General features: G+C 41.6%; 1 long non-coding RNA gene across 1 annotated transcript; it reads right to left on the minus strand.

The window, feature by feature from the left end:
• LOC147602135 (uncharacterized) lies at positions 1-25,162 on the minus strand. The gene is made up of 3 exons (XR_015258738.1): positions 25,070-25,162; positions 4,934-5,064; positions 1-1,318 (listed from the first exon to the last, which is right to left on the minus strand). It is a non-coding gene; the product is annotated as an uncharacterized LOC147602135 (long non-coding RNA).
• Between the last annotated feature and the right edge of the window lie 846 nt (positions 25,163-26,008).

Below are 26,008 nucleotides of genomic sequence, written 5' to 3' on the forward strand. Positions count from 1 at the left end.
AGTCTTACCCCCATGCATGCGCCTAGACCCGAGGCCAGAAAAACAGAGGGGCCCAGAGATGGTATCTGGCATGCGTACCACCACCAGGTGATGGGGTGTGGTTAAGCAAACCTGCTCTTGGAATATGCTAGGTGTTTCTTGGAAGGACAATGAATATGCAATAAGATGACCCAAAGAAAGAACAGAAACAACCAACATCAGATGGAATGTTCTCCCACCAAGTGAACTGGACTGTTGGGATGCCACAGCTCTGTGGTGGTAGCTATTGCAACTGAAGTTTTTTCCCTCTTTCCTTTCTCTCTCTCTTTCTCTTGCATTTGCAAACTTGTCGGACAAATAAAGTCACCTGGTGCTCAACCCCATTTTGAGTCTTAATTCTGTTCCTGAGAATACAAGCAAAACCTCACTCCAGTGTGTGACCAGGGCATGACAGTATTCCACAACACTAGCTCTGTTGGACATGGAAATCACAACTATTTATTTTGTTATATGATTGGTAAAAACCCACCCAAGTTTACATTCATTGGTTAGTAATTAACACCTTAATTTCCATTGGTTAATTATATTTAAATTAGCCTCTCCTGCTATGTAAATTAGCAGGCACACTCCTTACAGGTGTGGAGTGCAAGTTGTCTTGGCCCTCAACTGAGTCAGTGGTCGTGATCCCACCCTGCAGCCCTTTTCTTTACCCCAGTTACTGTTGAATCCTACTGACTTCATGCCTTGTTGGCAGTCCATTAGTCTTGTGAGCTTATCGGGGCAAGATGTTTCTTTTGTTATCCTTTTAAGTTCTCCTTCAAGGGAAATGTGATCAACAAAGCATGCAGGTTTACACAATACATTCATTTACTAGTAGTTAGGCCTGTTTCCTGGCAGTGCTTTTTTGCGCACAGCAGATGTGCTGCTGACCAATGCTCTAGTGAGACTGATAATTTTTTTTTTAATTTTACATTTTTGAATGAAAACAGCCAGTTATGAAAATCATGTCAACTGATAGCAAAATCTCTGCACTCAAAGTAAAAAACTTCTATTAATAGATCTCTAATAGCGCTTTTCAAATGTGATCAAAATATGCTTGTTTTCTTTTGGAAAGCTTTAAAAATAAGCTGAAAGGATCTAAAAGAGATTAAGTGGTGTTGATTCATATTTTGTCTACATTAGCAAGGAAGTAAATACAAGGGAAGTAAAATAGGGTCATCTTGAAGCTCTTCAGCTCTTCATTCCTTCCAGTTCAGGAAGTTTACTTCAAATCAGATCTAATTTGGCATGGTGTTGGAACAGCCTTCTCGGACAGGGTTCAAAACTTTTGAAAAGAAAACTGCAAAAGAATCAAATGTAAGCACATAATAAATATATTGCTACAAATAGATATCAACAAAAATAGTTTAAAATACATTTTAAAGACATACACCCATGTATATATGCTTATGTAGAGAGGGGTTTTCCATTGTTGTGTAATAGGAACCATCCAGGAACCCTGAGAAATCTGAAAGCTCTAAATTGTGAATGTATACAAGACAAAGATGATAACAGAGCTATCTGGAACCACACTAGGAAAAACATCTCACCAATGCAACATCTGAAAGACTTTTAGTCTGTATCTGAAGTAAACAAACTTATCTTGATGAGCAAGCATGCATGAAGACTGTTGGCTACCTTGATGGGTAATCTACAGATAAACAGGATAAAGAGTTAAATAAAAGGTCAACCTCCCAGTGAAAAATCAACCAATCAGTCTCATAACAGAGGTGGAAATGCCTCGACACTGTGGATATGAGACTGCAAGAAATATCACCTGCATTCTTGTCTTCTTCAGAACTGGGTGTGCAGAACTCTGGGTCATCATCAGTATTGCTACATACATAGGTGATGTCTTATTATTGTTGGAAGGAACAACTGCTGACATCCTTCCCACAACAACTGCTGCAGAGAAGAATTTCTTATCTCTCCTTTTGGGCAGTAAGGGACATCACGCCTTGCCCATGCGTATCTCAGCCTGGCAGTGGACCAAGAAACCACTAGTCCTGTACAGATCCCAAGGGAGACACTATCAACACAACACTCCTCATTTCTGACTGGAATCATACCCCAGTTTATAGCCCTTCATCCTTAGCATTTTTACCTGAGCAAAATTATATGAGTATTCACATTCTCCACCAAGTTGTTGGCTGGGAAGAACAGGATAATTCAACAGAGTTACTGAGTGAGGAAAGAGACTGACCATGATTATTTTAATAGTTTATGTAGACTATAACATGTAAGCAGAATGACTCAAGGACAGCAGCAGACACAATTATGTCTTGGCATTATTACAGTATCATTATCTCCTAAATATCTTGTAGTTAAAGTGAGATAACTATGCGATACCTACAAGATAGCTATGATAACAAGAACAGATAACTAACAATTTATGAGATATCTATAATAAAGGCAGTGCATACCTATAACAAAAATAAGAAAAAGACAAGGAAAACAAGTTGAAGACAATTATATATCGTTTATATAGGTTTCCTCTAGTGGCATAATTACACTGGCAGAATTCCTCTTTTATTGGTATAGTTGAGGCTCATTAGTTTCTGCCAATACAGTTATGTCACTAAAAAATAAATAAAAGCACCCTTGTGATGATCACTGCTACAGGGTAAAATAAGTTAATGTAGGCCTGGCCTTAGGTCTTATCTTTGCAACATAATTAGCTGACAACAACCATGTCCATGAGTTTGTGAGAACTGTAATAGAAAGACTAAGATTGGTGTGAATGGGAATGGGCACCCATCATGGAAAGGGGCCTGTGTTAACAGCACCCAACTATCAGGTTATCAAGACCCTAGCACATCCAGTTTCACAGAACACTGAGACCTAGAGGTAAAGAACTGTGATGAGATAGAAATGGGATGGAAACATATTGATCACTGTAAGATCCAAAACTGCAAAAAGGCATATCCAAACCCTGCTCATAGTCACCAGCCTAAGAACCACCTAGGAACTTGATGCCTAGCAACACTTGTCCTCCCTATTATCACATCAGATCTCAAATATAACATCTGGACACAAGCATCATGGTGCCTGACTGCTGATCTGATAGCTCAAACACCCCGTGCCCTGGTGCCTGGATTCTGGGCAGATGCCTTGGACACCACACACACTCTAGTGCATGTGTCAGGGAATGAAAGTAGGTTTGTTGCAGTTTGTTTTAAGTAAAGTCACCTCCCATAAGGTCTCACAAGGGTATTTCCTACATTCGCAAGGGTATTTCCTATGTGTTCATACAATAGTGCACCAGGATTTCCTGTGACCAAAGCCTCTCGAGGTCAAGCCAATCTTTTGTGTCTTCAATTTAATTGACTTCAAGAAGCCCTTTTCCATCCTCGTGACACAACCATTATTCCTACAAATTAAGTTTTACATTTTTCCACTTAATGTTAGTTTTAGTATATTTCTTGTGTCATCATTGTGCTTTCTCCATCATTAACTCACAACTTTAAGAGAAAATATTGGATCAAGAGATCCAATAAGAAGGTCAAGAGATCTTTAAGAGAAGATATAGATTGAGAGCAGCCCTTAGGAAGGATTTGGGAGTGATGGTGGACGAGAAGCTCAACATGAACTAGTGATGTGCGCTTGCAGAACAGAAAGCCAACCACATCCTGGGCTGCATCAAGAGAAGCATGGCCAGCAGGTTGAGGGGGGTGATTCTCCCCGTTTACTCTGTTCTGGTGAGACCTCACCTGGAGCACTGCATCCAGCTTTGGAGCCCCTGACATAAGAAGGACATGGACCTGTTAGAGTGAGTCCAGAGGAGGGCCATGAAGATTATAAGAGGGCTGGAGCACCTCTCCTACGAGGACAGGCTGAGAGAGTTGGGGCTGTTCAGCCTGGAGAAGAGAAGGCTCCAGGGAGACCTTATAGCGGTCTTCCAGTACCTCAAGGGGGCCTACAAGAAAGACGGGGAGAAACTCTTTAGCAGGGCCTGTTGTGATAGGATGAGGGGTAATGGTTTTAAAACAGAGGGAAGTAGATTCAGACTGAATATAAGGAAAGAATTTTTTTACACTGAGGGTGGTGGAACACTGGAGCAGGTTGCCCAGAAAGGTGGTAGATGCCACATCTCTGGAAACATTCAAGGCCAGGTTGCACAGGGCTCTGGGCAACCTGATCTAGCTGAAGATGTCCCAGCTCCTTGCAGGGGAGTTGGTCTAGATGACCTTTACAGGTATTTTCCAACCCAAACCATTCTATGATTCTATGATATTAAGGTAAAAAAAAAATAAAACAAATTAGGGAAGAGACTGAAATCCTTTACATCAGACAAAGAAACAATAAGCGAGCACAAAGACTCTTTTTATTTCCTTTTTTGGAATACAAGTAATCTTTAATACATTACACAAAACATTAATATTAGAGCAGCCATAACACTTTGTCATGACTTACCATATTTCTCAATTTGTAAAAATTTAATAATCAGCCTTCTCAGACATGAATCACCTAATTGTCCCTCTCTGACCTTTTTCACTGAAATCCCATTGCAAGCTGATCTCTTATCAGGGGCTGTGTTAGTTCCTGTGATAGTCAAGATATCAATACATCAACATCAATTTTTTAAGCTTTTGTTGAGCTAGGAAACCATACTACTGTTCTGTACTATATTGGTGTGCCAGAGTGACATTTCAAAAAGATACCTATGTTGATTTCTATTGTGGATGGAAAAGGAATAGGAGTATATCAAGTCTGTAAGATGTTCATAACAGTTCTAAGTCCTCACATCCATACTTCTGATTTGATCACTGTCTTAACCCAGTTTTGTACTACCTTAAATATTTTTGAATGTGTTTTCCTTTGCTGTATTCATGCTAAACTGCACAAAAACTGTAGCTTCAGTGTTTTCTGTTTGTGCTTATCCATATAAAGGAATTATGCTGCTAGTAGAACTGACCTGCTCTCAGGCTTGCGCTGCATCTTGCCTCCTGCCATCCAGGGCTGTGACCTGAACACCGACGTGCAGTGCCTGCCAAGGGAGGACAACTGCAGGCAACAAACCAAATACATGTCTTTTTATAGACAGGTCTGCAACAATAAAAGAAGAAAATATATAAATAATTCTGGAGTGCAAAAGAAGAGGGAAGTATTTGGAGCCTGAAGCAATACAGTTAAAAAAACCCCTATATTTTGTCAGTGAAAGATGTCTATGGCTTCTGTCACAGCATTCATGCTACATGCAACCACTTTTGTTACCAGTCTTTTAAAAGGGTGATACATGGCCATATGTTTCACTATATATTATAATCGTAATTGATAAACTAATTGAACTAGAGCATTTTAAACAAGGCATCTGTCTTCTGGAGATCAGCTCATACATGAGACGACCTCACTCAAACTGAAGAACTTACTCCTTAGCCCCAGATTAATCAGAAAAAGGCTGTGTGCGCAACATTCAGTAAAAAATAAATAAGTTAAGCAAGAAGTCTTTTATGAGTTCATTAGGTCTAGTACATTCTGTATTTTTCTTAATTTCCCGATGAAGACAAAATATTAACATTTGTATATTAGTTATGAAATAGTTATTTCTCCATTACCTTGATCTCTCTTGGTTGCCAGCTCACTCCAAAGGATGTTAGAGAACCAGAGCTAAGAACTTGTGCTCTAGAATAAAACCTATCATCAGGCCTGAGCTGCAGGAATAGAGAGCAGATACACTCAGAAGAGCAACGCATGGAAGGAAAATGTCAGGCTGCAATTTAACTGAAAGAAACAATCTCATCAGAAATGTGGCTGATGAAGCAAGATTTTTTAAATCCCTCTTAGCAGTTCCAGAAAGAGATTATGAGCATGCTTACTAAATGGGTGCTTGTTTGGTTTGGTGTTGTTTTTTCTTCTGGATACAGCAGGCTTGGCAAAGTAGTGTCCAAGAATCTCTCAAATTTACTACACATGAGAAGGCAGTAGACTGGTTTAATCACCTGGAACTGGGTTTTACTTAAGCACCAATTGTTAAATTTTGCTATTATGGGGCGGGGGGGGGCAGGGACATGTGGGAACTGAACCTTGAAAAGACTTCAACTTTCTGTACGCAAGAAAGGAAGAGATGAGTGTTGCTGCAGGGGCACCCGTTTGATCCTATTTATGCCATTAGAAGGCTAGAATTGACCACCGTTCTTGGAATCTTGTTAGAGGGCAGTAAAAGAAGTAAGCTCTGTCAAATGTGTGTTTGAAGGTTATCAAGGAGAGGAATTAAAAACATGTTTCATAGGAGCACATAAGCATTATAAGTAAGGATAGCTAGGACATTAGCTTGCCTATCTACATTAGACTTAAAAATAGGCTCGCTGGCAAGCAATACAGGACTAATTCTCTGATGTCCACCCAGTTCACTTCACTACAGTGACTGGGAGCTATCTTACATCCATGTAAAGCAGAAGGCTCAAAAATAGGAGTAGTTAATGGGTTAACAGAAAAAAACCACTCACATTTACAGTATAATAGTAAATCTCAGCTACTCAGTGTAAATGTTGGTACAGCTACTCAGGAAAGGGGCTGTGAAAAGCACTGGTGTACTGTTTTAATGCAAGACATACAGATGAGTTTTGGGTTTATTTGTCACTCTGTCCAGAAGTATGTTTACTTTGTTTTGAGAGATTAACTGTGAGGTGGAGACGTTGTCCAAAAAAGATGGATTAGTCACCCGGTGAGTCAATAATCACATACTCAGGAGAGACATCGTGGTCATTGTGACCCCTGCCAGAATTACCTTTCCCCTAGTTTCTTCAGTGGTTTGACACCATATGCAAAGCATCGTCAAAACGTTCAAATGTCCTCCTCATGGTTTCATTGGTTGGATGTCCTTGGCTAAAGTATACGGACTGTTTGTTCTTCTGATTAGACATGATTAAGTGTTCTCTACTTGTTAGCTTATCATATACAAAGAACATCTTGACCTAATTAACGTTAGCTAAGTTTCAGAGTTAGTCTTCAATAGAGACATCTGGAAAGAAGAAGATATTGTTCTTAATTTCTCATTAAGAATAACGAAAATGTTCAAACTATATTACTACTAAAATTCTATCAGTTCATGTGGAAATGTTTCATTGCAGTAATTTTTTCATACTATATTGTTTCCTTAATTTCAGACCTGTAGTTTCCTTAGTACTTCCACACCTAAATACTTGATAGTACTTATAGAATACTCTGAATTAATACATAAAGGACATTATTTCCTTATATTTTAATTTTTTTTGTCTTGCTTTGTCTTTAAAAAGGTACCCTAGAAGACAGTCCACTTTTTTTTTTAATTCGTAAGATGGATTGTTGTGGTTTTGTTTAGTGAGGGGGGGCCTAAGGTGGTAGCTTCTGTAGGAAACTGCTAGAAGTCGCTCCCCTTTGTTCAGTGGACTCGGACAGGCCTAGGGCAGACCCGCTGCTGGCCAAGGCCGAGCCGATTGGTAGCAGAATGTTCTGTGATAACGTATTTAAGAAGGGGAAAACAGGAAAAAAAAAAGGAGAAGAGAAGATGTGAAGAAGCTGAGCAGGGGCAGAGGCGCAGAGAGGGAGGCGCAGGCCTCGTGGGCCTTGCAGGCCTCACCCTCTGGCCTCTCGCCAGGCAGCCAACTGGGCCCAACTCGGCCTGGCCTGGCTGCAAGAAGTGGAGAGGAGATGAGCTGGATGATGTGAAGAGATTCTGAGCGGCGTCTGCCAGCCTGTTGTGAAGAACTTTTCTTGTGAGAGGAACAGCTGCAGACACCAAGGTCAGTTCAGAAGGAGGGGAAGGAGTAATGCGGATCCTGGCCAAGATTCCCCTGCAGCCTGTGGTGATGACCATGGTGGAGCAGGTTGTCCCCCTGCAGCCCATGGAGGTCCACGGAGGAGCAGAGATCCACTTGGAGCCTGTGAAGGACCCCACATCGGGGGAGGTGGATGCCTGAAGGCGGCTGTGGTCCGTGGAGGGCCTGCTGGGATAGCTGTTGTGGAGAGACTGCACTGCATGGAAGAGATGACCCACGCCAGAGCAGTTTCACGAAGGACTGTGGGGTATGGGTGGGACCCCACAACGGAGCAGGGGAGGAATATGAGGAGTTCTTCCCCTGACCATGAAGCAGCGGCATGAAGCAACGCGTGATGAACTGACCGCAACCCCCATTCCCTCTTCCCCCCTGTGCCGCTCGGGGGGGAAGGTAGTAGAGATAATGTTAAACTTGGGAAGAGGGAGGGGTGGGGGGAGGTTATCTTGTTCTCTGTCTCATTATCCTGCTGGTTTTAGTAATAAATGAATAGTTTTCCCCAAGTCGAGTCTGTTTTGCCCGTAACAGTAACTCCCTGTCCTTATCTCAAACCTCGAGCCGTTTTTCCTTATATTATCTCCCCCTATTCTCTCGGAGGGTGAGGGGAGTGAGAGAGAGACTGCGTAGTCTGGTCCAGATCGGGGCTGATCTATGGGTGTTCTTAAAGAATGTCTCCATGTATGCAATTCATTTATTGACCTACCAGTTTATGTACCCAAAGATCTGCTTTTTCATAGAAGACACCTGAAGTTGGAAGATAAAGGAGATATGCCTAGTAGGTGCCTCAAATTACAGCAAACAGCTGTAATTACTGACTCATTGCACACTGGGTGACTAATCCATCTTTTTTGGACAACATCTCCACCTCACAGTAAATCTCTCAAAATAATAGAAACGTACTTGTGGACAGAGTGAAAAACAAACCCAAAATTACAGCAAACAGCTGTAAGACATTGGCCAAATGTTCCTCTTTTCAGTGGGAAAGGAAGCATTTTGATGGACACTTCTCTCACTCTCTGTAAGGGAGATCCTTTTCTTTTATAATTGTTAGTGTCCTACTACTTACGTGCAAACATCTGTGTTCAAATACACAGTTATTACATGATCAGTGCTAAGTTTCTGTATGTAGCACTGATCATGAGACCATAGTAGGAAAATTAGTCATAAGTGAAGCTTAGCCTTCTATACCAAGAGCTCCACACTCACCAAGAACTCAAGGTTTAACATCAGCAAAGCAAAAGTTTAGAAATTCACAGTATACAAGTGTAAGTGGTAAGTCTATATGCCAACCTGACCTTCCAAAAGGCTAAGCAACATTTTAGTGATGTTTAGATTAGAAGTACAAGCCACTTCCCTCCTTTTACATTTACAAATGTAGAAATAATCACTGTAAGGATAAATCAGTAGTCCTACAACCACTACTGCAGAAATCTGATACCTAGTTAACGAAAGCAATTAACAAATACGGCGAGGAAAACAGCCAAACATAGCAAAGTAAAACAAGGTTGTTCTAAGCCTTTTCATTCATTTTTTTTTTTAAAGGCAGAAGTTTAATACATTGTCCTTGGTCGGCCAGGCCTCTACCCACCAGGTCATCACCCTTGGCATCAGGGGGCCTCTCTGTGGGATACAGGCAACCTGGCTGCTCCATGGCAGAAGCATCTGCCACACTATCAGCCAGGCTCCCAGCATGGAAGACAACTGAACAGAGCATATTTTGGGGGACTCCTCAGTATCCCCATGCTGAGGTTCAATTAGTATTTCTGTCTTATAAACATATGACAATTGTCTCCCCTAAACAATTCAGCTGATTCAATCAGGGGTAGTATAAATTCTAGTCCAATTGCCCATCATACTAGATGACAAGGGAGGCCAAGTGTCCAAGCTCCACTGCGACAGGCTCTAGGGGCAGGAGGGGAACCTGGTTTTGCCCATCTGCCATTTACTACATCGGATTTATTGAATTGGAAGCTGTGTGTTGAACAGCCATCCCCAGAAGAAAGAAACAATTGTGAGGGTTTCTAAGAATGACAGAGTTCTGCCAGATTTGAATTTCAAATTTTGAGCTAATAGCAAAATCCGCTCTGTGAAGTGACAAAAGGACCAGAAAATGTATTGGAATGGACTGCTGAGTATCAGTAGGGATTTGATAATACTAAGAAGGTCCTAATGTCAGCCCCGGCTTTGTCATTTTCCCAGCCAAATATGGAAAAACCCTTCCAACTTTTCACACATTGGTGAAGCAGGGTAGCTGCAGGAGTGATGACACAGATGTTGGGAAGCTGGAAAAGACCAGTAGCCTATTTTTCTAAACAACTGGATGAAAGTAGTAAAGGATGGTCAACATGCCTGAGAGTGGTGGCAGCTACAGCATCACTGGTCCAGGAAGCAAGAAAAGCTGAAATGTAAGACACGAGAAGATGGATAGTGGAGGACTCCCAATGAGCAAATTCTAATAACCAAAACAATAACAACAACTAATGACTTACATGAAAGAACACACTTTGGTGCAGATCCCATGATTAATAGCATAAGACGCTTTGCAATAGTGTTGAAGTAAATTTTACTTCATGAGCATTAGCAGCCTTAAGTGAGGAAATAGCCCAGCTATGGGAGGCTACCCTCAAGAAGAGGGCAGCCATAGATAACCTTCTGTTGAGACATAACAGTGGATGTGAGGAATTCAAAGGGATATGCTGTTTTAATTTATCAGATAATTTGCAGCTGCTGGAGGAAAGGATTGGACAGTTACACACACAATTTTGGAAAACTAAAAACACTGGGATCGTTACTGAATTTCAAGTGGTTAAAACAATTGTTTGTGTTGATTACATTTTTTGCTTGCCACAATGATAGTGTGCTGCTGTACGTTACAATGCCTTTTTTTTTTTAATGCAAAAACCTATGTCATAGTCCCCAACCAATCATGATGGTGAGAAGTGATAATACAGAATATTTTTTGAAGTTAGCAAGTATGAAAGGAGGTGAGAACTATGGGACCTCCAAGTAAGGTCCATAGTCTCAAAAGGAGGAAATTGTCTCCCTCAGAGTGAAGAATTACAGCAAGATAACACAGGAATGAGAAGATTGAGCTTGTATCAACAATGATGAGTCACTTCCAGACCAGGGGGGACAGGAGATAAGAGGGTAAGGTTGCCCAAGGGTAACCTAAAGCTAATCAGCATGATAAAAATCAGACTCCTAGGAGGAGACCTTACATGTTAATATCAGACCACCTTTGTATAACGAACTAGCCACTAAATGGGACCTTGCAGAAGTGCACCAGTGACGTAACTAAAAGGTGACCAATGAGCAAGTCTTGTACAACTTCTTCTTTGTTGTAACCTGTATAAAAGCCTGTGATCTCTCCAAAGAGGTGTACAAGTTTTGCATATTATCACCTAGCACCCCTTTCTGTACAGAACTGCATTAAAGGTTAGAAGGTGGATCTCGACTCTGTGTGCTCCTTGGCTCTGGCACACTGGGCACAAACCTACTCCCAGATTAAGGTACAACAGCTGCATAACCTTTCTTTCTAGAACATAACAGTGTGATCAAATAAAGTCCTTCTCAGCCAGAGAAAGAGGCTGAGCCCAGAAGAATCCAACCCTGATCTTACAGTGAACTCAACATATTAGGAAATCGATTCTTGGCGCTAAATCACCTCAGTCGATAAACTCTGCTCTGCAACTCAATGATTACAGTTTGACGGATTAATCTTGCAAAACTCTTTTCAGCAAAGGAGAATAAATTTATTTTAATGGGTGAGTAAAATGTCTAACTTGACCTACTACTTTTATTGTGCTGATAATAAGTGTCACGTACATCGATTTAGAAACAGACTGGCTAGCAATTCAAGTCCACTTTGCAAGATTAAGTTAAACACTTGAAGATTCTGTTATGGAAGAGGAATCCACCTTACTTAAAAGAGAGAAACAGTAATATGTTTTATTGAGGTAAAGCAATAATTGGACAAAATTCCATAGCAAGGATCAACTTATAAATCACTGCATGGAGGAAAGATACAGAGACTAACTGAGCTAGAATGGCTTATACAGGGACCAGAGGCCTGAAGAGTAAAGAGGATCCTCCCATTGAGTCACAGGGTTCAGAATGGATCTCCTTGCTTTCTAAACTCCTTTTTGGAGCCTAGGTGCAGCTGGATCCAATCTTAGTCTCAGACTTGGTCAATGGTTCATATCTAATGAATTACTCATACAATGTTTATAACACCTGAGTAGCTACATATATTAGTAATGCTTCATAGTATTAATTCAGCACGTTGTCAGTCGCTTTACAAGGATCTGTCGCAGGTAAGGGATAGTCACTTCAAGGAGTAACCTTGAGAGGCATCCTTGCTCAAGGAGAGATCACTGCCATGCAGCCTGCTGCTTCAGCAAGGAGAGCTCAAAGCTTTCTACAGCCCACCCATATTTATAGAGTGAAGTACTTGGCTGCTAGTCAATAGTCTAGACAAGACAGATGTCTTGTTTTAGCTTCCATATCTTGTTCTGTACTTTTGGTTATCTTGTACCTTTGGGTTTTAATACCACTTTTTGAAATATTTTTCCAAACAGCTTCACTCACTTGTATGTGAGCCAGGATCTTCCAGCTCGCAAGTTCACCCCAAGGGCATGAGGCCTGTTGCTTCTTGGTCAGCCTGAACTGAAGTAGAGCTAGGAGTCAAATGCATCTGTCACATTCTCCCATTGCTGCAGGGTAAATCTGAGAATATACAAGTATAGTATATTTATGCTCTTGTAACTTAATACAAGTAAAATCAATATTTCTACTAATTTAGATACAAAGCATTTTAACAGGTAATGCAGCTTTGTGACGTGCGTTAGCATTTCAGATCTGTAGCTGGTGGTCATTTACTTCTTCAGGGGTCTTATCTTCCTCTAGATGAACTTTAGTCATTCACCCATGCTCTCCTTTCACTTGGAAATTTCAGCAGTTTCCCGGACTTCTGACCGAATTTGTGGTGGAACTAACATCCCATCCTTTGCTAGACATATTAATCCTTGACAAATACCAGTCCCTGATAAGCTTAAGTGAGTTTCAAGGCAAACAGGATTTTTAGGCATTCTCTAGCAGACAGTCTCCCAAATCAAGCAATATTTAGCAGACCGTTAACTCCCTGTATCATTTGCATGAGACAAAACCAGGCAGCAGATAAAGCAAAGTGTGAGGAAATCTGTGGGTGGTTCTAAGTCATAAGACTAGACTTTTCTAAAATTAGGTTGGCTGAATCTGCTTTAAAGTAGTAGCCGCCTTTTTCCATTCTGTTTTGTTTTGTGGTTACTTTTTTGTAAGCTACATTTAGTTCTTTAAAAATTGTTCTCTTTTTTTTCCTCACACCAAAGAGGAAGACACTTGAAACAGATTCTTCTCATAACAGTTTCACTATTTTATGACTATGTAGTTAACATGAAGTTTCTCCTGATTTAAGCTAAAATAGATAAGACTAGTTCTTTCAGATCTCAGATGTTGAAGCAGCCAAAAGCATCTCTTCTGACTTTCATCCTCAGATCTCCAGCATCTGCGGTTTCTTCCCATGACATACTCTAGTGTTGTCTCCTACCTGGTGTAGAACCTAAATGATTTTTGACAAGCATGTCCCAACACTTTTTCCTACAGCAATCAACTGATAGAGTTGGCTCCAAGTTAATGAATAATGTCTTCCAGTTGTAACCACTATGTTCTGCATAGCAATGTAATCCTTGTGTGAAAATGCAAACTAACCTTGACAGAAGGAACAGCAGAGTCGTAAAATTTAACATAACTAAGTACTTTCAGCAGACACTAGCTGAAACCAAGATAAGGTGGCTTAAGGAATTTACAAGCAGTGATAAACCCAGACAAGACCCTATATGGAAGACAGACTCAGAGTTCAACTAGCGAACACAGTGAGGAAGAGTGTTTACTTTATCCCTCAACCACCAGAGGACTCAAAGACCACCAGCAAGAACCCCTGCGCATGTGAAGATGAACATTTGCATATATTAATGAGTTCCAGGAAATCTGTTGAATATGCATGATTTCACAACATATATTCTCTGTGATTTCGCCTGTTTGTTGGAGCACTCGTGGTGGAGTGATCCCCAGTACTGTCCAGCACTGCTAATAAAGAATATCTGCTTAACAGTTATATTGAATTCTCCAACTCACTCCAACAGGTCCATGTCCTTATGTTGGGGGCTCCAGAGCTGGACGTAGTACTGCAGGTGGGGTCTCAAGAGAGCGGAATAGAGGGAGAAGCACCTCCCTTGACCTGCTGGCCACACTTTTTTTGATGCAGCCCAGGATGCAGTTGGCTCCAACATGCCCTTTTCTAGGAGATGTTTATTTTGCATACAACATGGGCAGCATTCTCTTGCTTGTGTTTGAGACTTGCAAACCACCCATGCGATCTACATTTGCCTCACAAATAGTTTCTTAACTGCTAACTCTTGTCACTCAAAAACACTTGAGCAGCAGGGGCATCTTGTTCAGCTTAAGTTAACCTGCTTCATAAAACCACCACAAGCACTTCCATATTGTGACTCCACTGGCAAAATTAGAAAGCATCTACGCATGTCTAGATGAGAGTTTAGCACAAAACACTTTGTTTATTGCTCAGCACTGAGAGCTTATGTTCACCAGCTGAGCCCATGACCCAAGCCCCTTCCTGTATCCAGGGAGAAGACCATCTGGTGGAGCTGCCCCCCTCATGATCTCCTGGTGACAGACACTGCAGCCCCAGCATTCCCATCACCGCACAGAGGGGATGAGATAAATGCCAACCAGCTCCAAGCCCTCACTGGACACCACAAATCTTCTAATGTTCATAGATATTCATCTTTCCATGTGACCCCTCCTCACCTCTGTCCCATTTATACATAGTTTTGCTTTGAATCTGTTCTTTTTACATTACAGGCAATTACCTTGTTATTTCAGTGGTAAAGCCTTATTTCCTACCTCCTTGTTATAATTCACAAGATTTGAGTGGCTGTGCAGATCAACCCCCAATAGACGGGTTCAAAGAAAATCTAAACCTCTACAATGCAGACCACCCCTGAGATGATGGTATGTAAGACGACAACTATCATTATGTCAGAGATATTGTCATTTGCTAGACACAAAACAAACAATGGGCTTGCGAATTAGTGGGTACTCATGGAAGTTAAGATAATTATTTATTCCTACCTAGACAAAGCAATTGAGCACTTCTAGCTATTTTTTGTGAATTAACCTAACATAGATGTTCAAGGGAGGTGGAGCATTTTAAGTGAGGGCTACACATCAGAGGTCAAACACCTGTAAAATAACAGGAAACAAGGGGAGATGGAAAGTGTCTGTTAATGAAGATGCAACAAGGGTGATAAGTGTTGATTGGACCGTTTTAAAGTGATTATGCAAAATACAGCATGTGTGCAGGACCATTGGAGTGAGCACAAAACTGCAGAAAGGAGTCTAAGTGCAGCACACCTCCCAAGTAGCACTGGGAAAATGAGTGAAAAAGGAAACAAGAGAAAAGCTACTCCAGGAGCATCAGCTTCACCTCCTCTGAAACATTTTGCCACAGTGGCATCACTCGCTGCCTCAGGATGGCTGATCAGCTTCTGCCCCAGCAAAGACTGCTCGGTCTTCTTGAGCCCTGCCCAAGATCCATCCCAGTGCCACACTTCTCTAGCGTGCTGCTGGTCTCATCCCAGCACCCTCTCCAGGCCAGCCTCAGCTCTTTGAATCTCTGAACTATTTTTACCCTGACTTCATACCTAAACTCTTAACACTGTAGGCAACCCAGGGTTAACCCAGCTCATTAGGGCCTGGTTTCTTACTGTTCACTATGTACTAGTCAATGATGTTGGCACAAATCCTTCTACATAAAGCTGCTTTAACTAAGTAAACTTGCAAAGCAAGCACAGAGTGTACCCTTAGTCTAAGGGAAGCTTAAAAATTCATAATACTAAACAATCAGAACTTTCAAACTGCAGGCTTCTACGCAAGGTTTAAAAACCTGCAGAAACTTGAGTCTCAGTGGCTCTATACTGGGATTGCAAACAAAGTGTTATTTATTCAACCTGATTGCAAATTCTTGCCAGCATACTGAATCCCTTAAGTGAAATCTTCTAGCCAGCCCTATGTAGCAGCTTGTCAATCTGCAAGCCTTTCATTTAAAGCCCTAGGCCTCTGGTAAAGCATCTCAGATACTTGCTAGTCAGCAAACTGCTTGTACTCATCCTTCCTGATTCTGAGCTTCTGCCTCCAGGTATCCAAAGCTGCCTCCAACTTAGCTAAAATGCACAAGATTGGCAAGATCTAACACATCTTGCTTCACTGTCTCATCTTACAGGAGCCTCTTGCCATTTATCAACACCTATCAACCTCTTAAAGGCTTATTCCATTTACAATTTGCAGCTGAGCATTTTTTGTGATGCAGATAGCTCCTGAAATTCCACACTAACCAAAGAGAAATACACACAACACAGCCTGCCTTCAACACTTATCTTCCACCTCAAATTCCATATCATCACGGTTTCCTTCTCCACATTTCCTCCCCGTATGAGCTAATGAGGTCCTCATATGCTCACTGACATAGTTCTGCTTACTTTGTCTCTCTGTGTAAAACCACTTCTGAAATTGCTGGAGAGAAAGAAGAGGAAACATTATTTTTACTTTGCCCACTATAGAATTCACTGTACCCCAGCATAGCTTGTGGTCTCCTGCACAAATACCACCTCAGCTCCAGCTCTGAAAGTGGGGCTGTACAAACCATCCTCCCCTTACCTGCCTATTATCTGTAATTTGAGCCCACCATCACTCAAATCAGGAGATTAGTGTATTAATACCTTACAGTTGTCCTTTGAAGGGACAAAAGCAGGACACAAGGTCTGCTTTCTCACTGACATGCATCAAGTCCAGTTTCAAGTGACAGCAGAGTCCACCGATCAGGCACAAGCTACACTGGCTGACAACTTGAGACTGTGTCCTAAGATAAACACTATGCTTGTGAGCATGGAAAGAGGATCTTTAAGTCATAGAGGCTAATGAACCAGAAAGCAGGAACAGTTAGTGACTGTTGGGCAAAGAAACCTTCTGGCACCAGAGATACGGCACATGCCAAACCCTTTAACTATCAGTAACCGGGAGTCAGTGCAAGCCAGTCTAACAGAGCTCACTGAGCAACAGATGTTCCAGAATTAAGTGCTTGATCACTTATGGGATACATTGCTGCCTTATTCTTAACTTATGAAAACATCCAGGAACTGAGATGATTTATCAAAGACATTATCTAACGATTGTAAGCTATTAATACAGGAAATAAGTGTAACTAAACTCACTGTGAGACATGATGAAAAAGGAAGCTGCTTTTACTTTAAAAGTTATTACACTTCTACTCATTCTGTCATACTTTCAGCACCAGCAATGTATGTATCAGTGTGGACTCACCAGGATCATCCATGTGTCACCCAGAGGACACAGAACAGCTACTGAGTCTTCTCTTCATCTCTTTGGCTCCTCTTGATTGACTCTGACAGGAGTTTTAGTTAGTTTCTGGGCAGGTCCTGTAGAAGTCTGCAGTAATTCTAGCGACAGTAATTAATTGCCTCAGAACTTTACTCCCTTCAGCATCCTTAGGCCTTCAGTAAAGTTGCTGCCTATCATCTTTGTTTTCCTATTTTGTCACGCTTACCCTGACAAAAAATAGGAATATCATCAGGGCTATAGTTTGCCTTCACATTGGCCTAGAAGGAAGAGAAAAAGTACAACACAGCATGCTGTAAACTTGTTGCTGTCCTCCTGCTGCCAGACTGCATATCAGGAAGCAGCAAGAGCAAGGTCATTCCTTAGGGAACAGGCACCCAGGAGCGATCCTACAGCCAGCAGGTCATCGCCCTCACCAGCCAGGGCACAGGACCCAAGCAAGGCAAGCAGGCCAGACTTGGAGATGGCAGCCAAGTCCAACCAAGAATCCAGAGCATGAGACAATGTCATGGCAGTGACATAGGTTCAGAGTTAAGCCAGTCTATAAATTGAAGGCTGGATCAAGGGGCTACATTAGCACCACTATAGCTGAGCTGAAGACCCTCCAACACAGCTCAAGGAAGGAGGAAAAGCCCAGAGCTCAGCTTAAATAGAGTTCCTGAGCTCGTGCTGTCGGAAGAAGGTCTCAGGTGAGGCTGGTCAGGTCTATTAAGGCTTATTAATGTCCTCAGGAACCTGATGCTGCAGGTCTTCTGCTAATACATCATATGTGTCATAACCATGTTGGAGTGCAGGTCTTTGGGTGTGATACAAACAGCATGCTTCTTCGGGCTTACCAGTTTTATTGCTGTTAGTCATCCCCCTAGTCAGCAACCAACACAAGGCATTCTTTTAACCATTCCTATAGTGTTTTTCCTGCTGCTTTCATGTGCAAATGTATCCGTTCACAGTAATCTTAATACTTTTACTACAAATCTCTTGGTTAGGAAATCAAAGCAATACACCTCTAAGTATGTTTAGCTTCTCTAAGTAAATGTAAAATGGAGTCTCTTCCAAAATCCCGATGAACTGTCACTGTCTCAGTGGTAAATGCTTATTAGTCTAGCAGACTAATGCTATCTCTGTATCATTGTATATGGCAATGATAAAGAAGCAGGTACTTTTGGAAAGGACTTGACATTTTTAGGTTGCTGCCTTTCACTTTTTCTCTCATGTGACCTTTCCTGGAGATTACAGGGAACTGTTAATCAATTTTTTTTTTTCCCAAAGGGAAAAAGCTTTATTATAGTTCTTGCCTTTTGAAATCACTTCCTAGCAGAGTGACACCTTTCTCAAGGCCCAAGTCATTAGTGTAGATCCAGTGGATGTAGTGTAAGCAGAACCAATGCAGTTTTGTCTGGACCAGAAAGAACACGGAGCTAAGAAGATATTAGAAGTGATAATGGATCAAATTAGACACTGGTACTAAGAGCAATTGTAGGCTCATAGGAAGTAATTACGCATAGGGTGACCTGTTTGTATTTTATATTGCAAAAATAAAACTAACCTGCCTACTCCAACCAGTTATTCAAGCACTGTCTTACAATGATGTTTCTAAGGATGGTGAGGATTGCCTTACTGATTCATCAGGCCAACACAGCTGCAGCCATGTGGCTTGCATTAATAAGAACTGTGATTCCATAGGAACATCATACATGTTATTTTGAAAATGAAATTATGCAGTGAGACCACTCTGCTTGACCTCAAAGCACATAAATGAACATGCTAAACTGTCTGCATCACTCTGAAGAACTCAGGGTGGTTTTATATGGGATAGTCCAAGAAAAATCTGAACTTCCGTAGGAAATTAGAAATTCCTTAGTGCATGCTATGGGCTAAAAGGCACTATGTAAGAAAAATACTGTAATATGTAGATAGTGAACAGTTAGAAGATCTTTCATATTAAAAAAAAACAGAAGCCATTCTGAAGGTTTCAAGCAGAGTGTGATAGACGATTAAGATGTAATCTGCAGTGTAATAAACGTCTGCCAGTTTTAAGTAAATAGTCAATTGAAAATTACTTTGGGATATCTAAATGCATCTTCTTTGCTGCAAGGCTATTTAGCCAGATGTGCTTATCTGTGTGTCTTATTCTGAGACAGGAAAAGATTTCATCCTCTACAATGGCACCCTGTATACATGATGCATTAACTATGTCTGAAAACAGCAATTTCCCACACAGATATGTCTATATGGGTCCGTCATTATGTCTGTCATTCTGAAGCTCTGCAGCTGTGCTGGAGTGGTGACAGCGCACCTCTCAAGACCTCTCATTCACTTATCAGACCCAGAAGAGGGAACTAAGACTGTAGCTGTTTTTAAGAATCCAGGTCATCACTGCGATCTTGCTCTCTTTCTCACCCTCACAGTCCTAATCTACTTGCTGGATCCTCTGGCTAAAGATCTGCAGCCTAATGTAGAACATCTGCATTAGAAACCACAGCTGTTTCCTTCCTGCTCCTCCTTTTAATGGAAAGATTGATAGAAACCAGGCACTTGAAGGCAGGATGAGAAAACTAAGGGAAATATTGTGTGTTCCTGATCATTATTGCGAAACAAAAACTCAGCTGGTGCTTTTATAGTGCTAAAGCTGTGTCACCACCTTATGACCAAAAGATGGTCATAAGACTAGGAGAAAGAAGTCATAAGAGTCATGGGATATTTCGGAAGGCACTCCTGAATATAGAACAAGAAGGCTTCCACACAAATCACAGACAGCTGTTTCCATTCTTGTTATGGTAATCACCCCTCAGTGCCTAACAAACAGCAGCAGCAGGGTTCATGGATACCTGCACAATACCATAAGCATTGTGATAAATCCTTTCCTCATATGAAACAATGAATTGTGAGTGAGGATAGATATGGTTAGTTGTAGGATGCTGTCAAAATTTTGTTTGTCAAGTTAAAATTGCAGCTCTGAAACATGTCACTCATCTGTCACTACCCCTAAGCATTTCTAAACTCAAACAGGCATTTTTTTATGATTAAGGCAGTGTCCCTTCTTTTTCTGCTTCTTCTTAGGTCTTAGACAAGAGAGATGAGATGTACAAGTAGCTTTGTACACAGCATCATTTGTTCTGAGAAAGGAAAAACAAAGGAAATTTTGAATTGTTTACATGACTGCTGGACTTGTTCATGTAGAGGACATTTTTGGAAACGTACTGTTGTATCTTCTTCAACGCAGCATGCACATTCAAAATTATTGAAAATAAAGTCCTCATTCAGAGAATCCCATCATCTCTTGTGCCTGGAGTACCAAGCTATACTGCTGTGTCACTAAGTGAAAAAATAAAAACCTGCTGACAAACAAGACACAGTAGAAAATATGAAATTATTTTACTGATATTTAAACTAATCTGTCAACCTCCTTTTTTACAGTTCAGTGACGTCCTGGCTCCTTAAGTACTAAATGTGACTCTGAAGCGCAAGTGAAGATTTAGGATTACTCACTTCAACATACATCCACCTGGTGTCATAACCTAATGGGAATCAAATACATTTAAGTAAACATGATAGATCAATGTGACAGTAACACTGCCATAATTAGACAAATAGTAATAACAAGTAAAATGCAAAAACATTGTATATTTTTTTTTCTTAATGAAACATAGTTTTGTAGAAAAAAAAAAATGAATCTTGGGCAAGAATGGGTGCACAATCTATTCATTCACCCAAGAACAAGAATGTATGACATGCATAAGTAGCATGTGCAAAGGTTGTCAAGATATCACATCTGCAAACACTTGATGTTGATAACAGGAAAAAATAACAGAAAAGTGTATCTTGAAGGACATCTAAGAAAACAAGGAACAGCCTGTCAGAAAATTAGCCAACCACTGTACAAGAGTCACACAGCTTTTGAACAATTGTATAACAACCAATGGATTATTAGCCAATTTAGATTGGGTACAAGGCTGCAACAAAATGAATTAGTTAGGTGGATGCCATTGTTCAGAACCAGGTATGCAGAATCAATCAGTCTGACGTTCTTTAATGCTTTGTTTGCAAGCATTATTTTGCTACCATTAAACAAAAGAAGCCATAAATGCTTGTGTAGGATCTAGTATCGAGCTCTAGAGGTCTTGTGGCAACACAGATGCAACACTGAATTATGATACATCGGGATTATGGTCTAGCTTCACAATGGATGAAAATGTTGTCTTACAGCTGCATTCCAATCTCTTCAGTTTTACCTAAGAAAGTCTTCCAGAATCATAACCTATGTCTTAAAAAAATAAATGTAGCAATGATTTTGGAAACCAGGTTTTGATTAAATAAATTTGATCTTACAAAAGCTGGACACAAATCTCTGTGAGCAGTGGAGCAGGGAAGCCTGGTAGCTATTGATAACTCTAGCAAACAAAATACTGACCTCCTCGTCCTCAGGAGGAGGAAACGGACACCAAACAACATGACTGACAAGTTCAATTAATTCAACAGATCAAGACTCCAGTATCTTAGGACCAACTGCTATGGAACCAAATACTGTTCTCCAGAGCACTTCAATGTGCCGGACAGGACACTCTGGGAGCCCAGTCTGCCAGAAACATGAACCCTAGGGGCAACGCTGGGGGTCTTGCACACCTTAACAGGTTAGGAGAAATTGAGATCTTATTTATCGTAATTGTTTTGACACTTTAAATAGTTTATAGTAATTATGTGATCAAATGCTTAGGCTATTAAAGGCTCATACCATATATGTTTGCATATTCACAATCTCTATTCTCCACTGGACAACACTATGTTTTACACTGGAGCAGGCGTAATGTTCTTTCCAGATCTCAATTAAAAAAAGTAGCTCACAAGTATACATGATTAAATGCTATTTCTTGAATAATTAGAAACTAAGAGTAATGGGTCAATCTTATGTCCTTTCTCGTACTGGGAATCCAAAGTTGTGTCAGCATTTGAAACCTCTTCAAAGTTTTTTTGCTCCTTCTAACACGTTCTTCTCTCAGTTGTCAACACAGCTCCTGCTTGGTTCTTGCTCCGTAGTCCCGTTTTGTCATGACTTACTAGTCTCAGCCTCTCTTTGCATTGTACTCAACTCTTGGCCAAGGTTAGGCTATGGTGCTGCTCTCATTACCATAAAAAATGCAGGCGTTCCTACCATGATAGTACCAGCTGGCATATGATGGGCTAGGTGGATCCTTGCACAGGGTACAGAATAAAAATTGTATCTGCTGGAATGGATCACTAGACATGTTCTTCCTCTTCAACAGAGACTAGCTTTTTAAAAAATTACTGTTCCATCACGCATTCCAGTACCTTGTTCCCTGCCAATTTAATTCTCCGTCATGTTAATACTGAGCAATAGCAAGATTAAACACCATTGCTAATAAAATTTAATAGTTAGAAAAATCTTCCTTGGAAAGCATAGCTAAAAGAGGCAGTGAATAGTTGGTGCAGCCATTTCTGGGCTCTTGCTTCTAGATATTCTGGGATCATTGTCAAAGGACCTCTGGGAATCCTTTTGGGAAGCCTTTGAGGAGCTTGAGGGTGCCAGCTGCTGTTGAGAACAGATAGCTATAGGAGGCCTTGACTTCTAGCAAGATCTAGCAGGGCTAAAGAGCTCTGTCCTTGATCAAAAAAGCCTTGGAGTCTTTGTTCCAGCTGACACTGATTAGGGAGGGTCTGGCACCCTTTCAGCCTGTGCTCAGGAGAGGCCTATATAAGGGCTAAGCCTGAAGTATGGATCTTTGAGTGCAGTTGGTACAGCAAGGGTTAGTGCTTTATCTTGTAACAGCATGTTTCCTCAGCAGTGGAGGGAGTGTTCTACAAGGCACTGTCCTCGGTAGCTGCTGGGAAAGCTTCCCCTATAAAGCCAGAGTTCTCAACCCAGAGCTTCAGGAGGACCGTGCTGGTCTGGAGCAGGGGAGATCCTCCTTTAGCCTAGTGGGAGATACACAGTTTTTGAGCTGTTTTATTAAGCAAAGGAGCTGCAGGAGGAGGTCGGCACACTATGTCTCATCAGAGACTGTGAAAGCAATGGACTGAATCTTCTCTGAGACCCTACACTTCAAGAAATCATGGAGGTAGGTACTGAAAGAGGAACAGACTTAGTCTCTCTATCAGGGTGGGAAGTAGAGACTCCCAGAACAGTTAAAGCTGGAAGCTGGTGACTGCTGGTACTAGGTGGAAGGCTCATGCTCTGCCTGAAGACTTATAACTACAAAATATGTTCAGTGCTATAATTGGAGAAAAGAGGCTGGGAGCTTTACCAGGTGAAACATCTGAGCTGGCTGAGCCTGAACCATGCAGGAGCACCAGAAGGAATCACTGAGGGTTAGTAGATGGTGACCCCTCTGCTGTAGGGAACAGGCCTGTCTGCTGACCTGTTGTCTGGGGGGGGTTGCTGCTTTCCAGCGGCTCTGACTTATGATATCATGGAGAGCCTGCAGAGGCTTCTCTGATGCTCTGATTATTGTTTCTTCTGCTTTTTCATGTGGACATTAATTATATTGCCATTAATTTTATTTCCAGGTAATTATATTATATTACCTGGAAAGTATCAAATGTAATACATATAGCTCTGGTGTGATGGTCAAGGGTGTAAGGGCCCATCTAGTGTCTCCTCAGCCCTGCTGGTCAACAACCATGAGGTTCTTCTTTTGAAGAACACTGCATGCTCTGAGGAGTGAATACTGCTTGAAAGAGTTGGGATCCACTGGCCTAAGAGGTGGGGGGAGCATCTTTGCCAACAGGATGGTCAAGCTGATAAGAAGAGCTTTACACTAGGAATGATAGGAAAGAGGGGATGACAATCAAGTGAGGAAGTGATGGATCAGGTTATCAGGCAAAGAGTGCGGGCTTGTGTGAACAGAGGACACTTTATCATCAGTTACATAGGGCTGAAGTGGAGTCACCAAGTGGGTGCATACAAACAAGTGCCGACAGGACAGCACTGTAGGGAAGGCTTTCATACGCTTTCTAGGAAGTCAGTATGACTGAGTGTTTCTCTGAAGTGGTTGTCAAACAGGATCAATGAGAGAACTATGCAATTACAGGACTACAGTATCACTGAGATCATGGAGATATGGTGGGATAGCTCATATGATGGGAGTACTACAACAGGTGGATACAGGCTTGCTAGGAAGGTGAGGAGGGGAAGTTGGTTTTTATGTGAGAGGGCAGTGGGATTGCATAGAGTCTCCTGCCTAGGGCCAGTGAGCCAAATGAGTTTGACTCAGATTCATGGATAGACCAACAATGGCAATGTGGTGCATGTCTGCTAAAGACAACTTCTTCAGGATGGAGTTCTAGATAAAGCCTTCCTTAGGCAACTAGAGGCCTCATACTTGTGGGTCCTGGGCTTAACAGGGGATTTCAGCTACCCCAGTATATGTTGCAGTGTGCAAGCAATCCAGTAGACTTCTTAATGCTTTGACATCTTCTTAACACAGGAGATTGAGGAGCTGATGAGGGAAGGTGCTCTGCTGGTGGTGATCCTTACAAGAAAGCTGGAGTCCCAGTCAGGGATGTGAATGTTTGGGCAGCCTTGAAAGGGAGTTCAGGATCATGAAAGGACATAAAAAGGCAAAAAAAACAGGATCATGGTCCTGGACTTCAAAAAGCCAGACTGTAGCCTGTTCAGGGATCTACTGGAATGAATCCATTTCATGTGATCCTGAAGAGAGAGGTCCAGGAGAGCTGATTGGTTTTGTGTTCCACCCCCCTCCCCACCCTGGAATCACCAAATCCATCTGGAGTTGTGTGGGAGTCAGCATGGATAGAACACAGGAACAACCACAAAGCCACAGATTAAATTTAAAGTATATTTTTGTTACCTTGCCACCCAGAGGATCTCTGAAGCAGCACCCAGGCAGAGGCACACAAATGGGAATGCAGGGACTGCTGAGCTCGTTCTGTCCTGGAGGATCACTGACCCTGCTGTCTTTGCCTGTTTATCGAGGATTTGCGCAGGCACAGTTTAGCACTGTCCTTTGATCTCCTCTGTAGGAGGGCAGGAATCTCAAGCATGTCTGACAGGATGCCTCCAAGTCTATCATAGGTCTATGTTATCTGAACACAGGTGTTCTACTTGGCAAGCACATAAGGATAAACAACAACTAGTATACATGTATTTTTCCACATCCCAGCTGCAGGTTGCTTGTGTGTGTTTATAACCCTCCTTATGAACCTCTTAACCCACATTCTGCCTCTTTGCTCAAGGAGCCACTTCTGCTGGGGCTGGCAAAGCTGAAGATATCTATTTGGGCTTCCAGGGTAGTTTACAGAGGCACACAATTAACACATGTAGAAAAAGGCATAAACATTTCCCTACAATAATGCTTTGAATCAGCTGTCCCACCCATTCTGTCAGGGCATTAAACTACTCCACTACCCAGGCACCACTGGTAGATTTTATTTGATGCATTTAATTCCTGGAGATGTTGAATGCTGTCCTCCATGTTGGCTGATATGTCAGTTATGTTGAAGTAACACATGCTTTCAAAATTGGAGCATCATTTATGGTGTTGGAAGAGGAGACAGCCCACGACCAATTGATTTTGTAATGTTCTTTGTCATACAGCTGTTAACCTCCAAATTCAAGACAGCAATTGCCTTTGTCCAATTTAAATCTTGTGCTAGAGCACATGCTAGGTGCCCTATATTTGACACCAGATACATTGCCAAGGCATGTGCTTGTAGCACAAGACTACAAAGCACAATGAGCCAACCTGTGATAAGGGAGGAAAACAGAAGTGTGATATGCTAAGGCCAGT

The sequence above is a fragment of the Chlamydotis macqueenii genome, chromosome 1, assembly GCF_036417535.1.
Source record: "Chlamydotis macqueenii isolate bChlMac1 chromosome 1, bChlMac1.mat, whole genome shotgun sequence".
NCBI lineage: Eukaryota > Metazoa > Chordata > Aves > Otidiformes > Otididae > Chlamydotis > Chlamydotis macqueenii.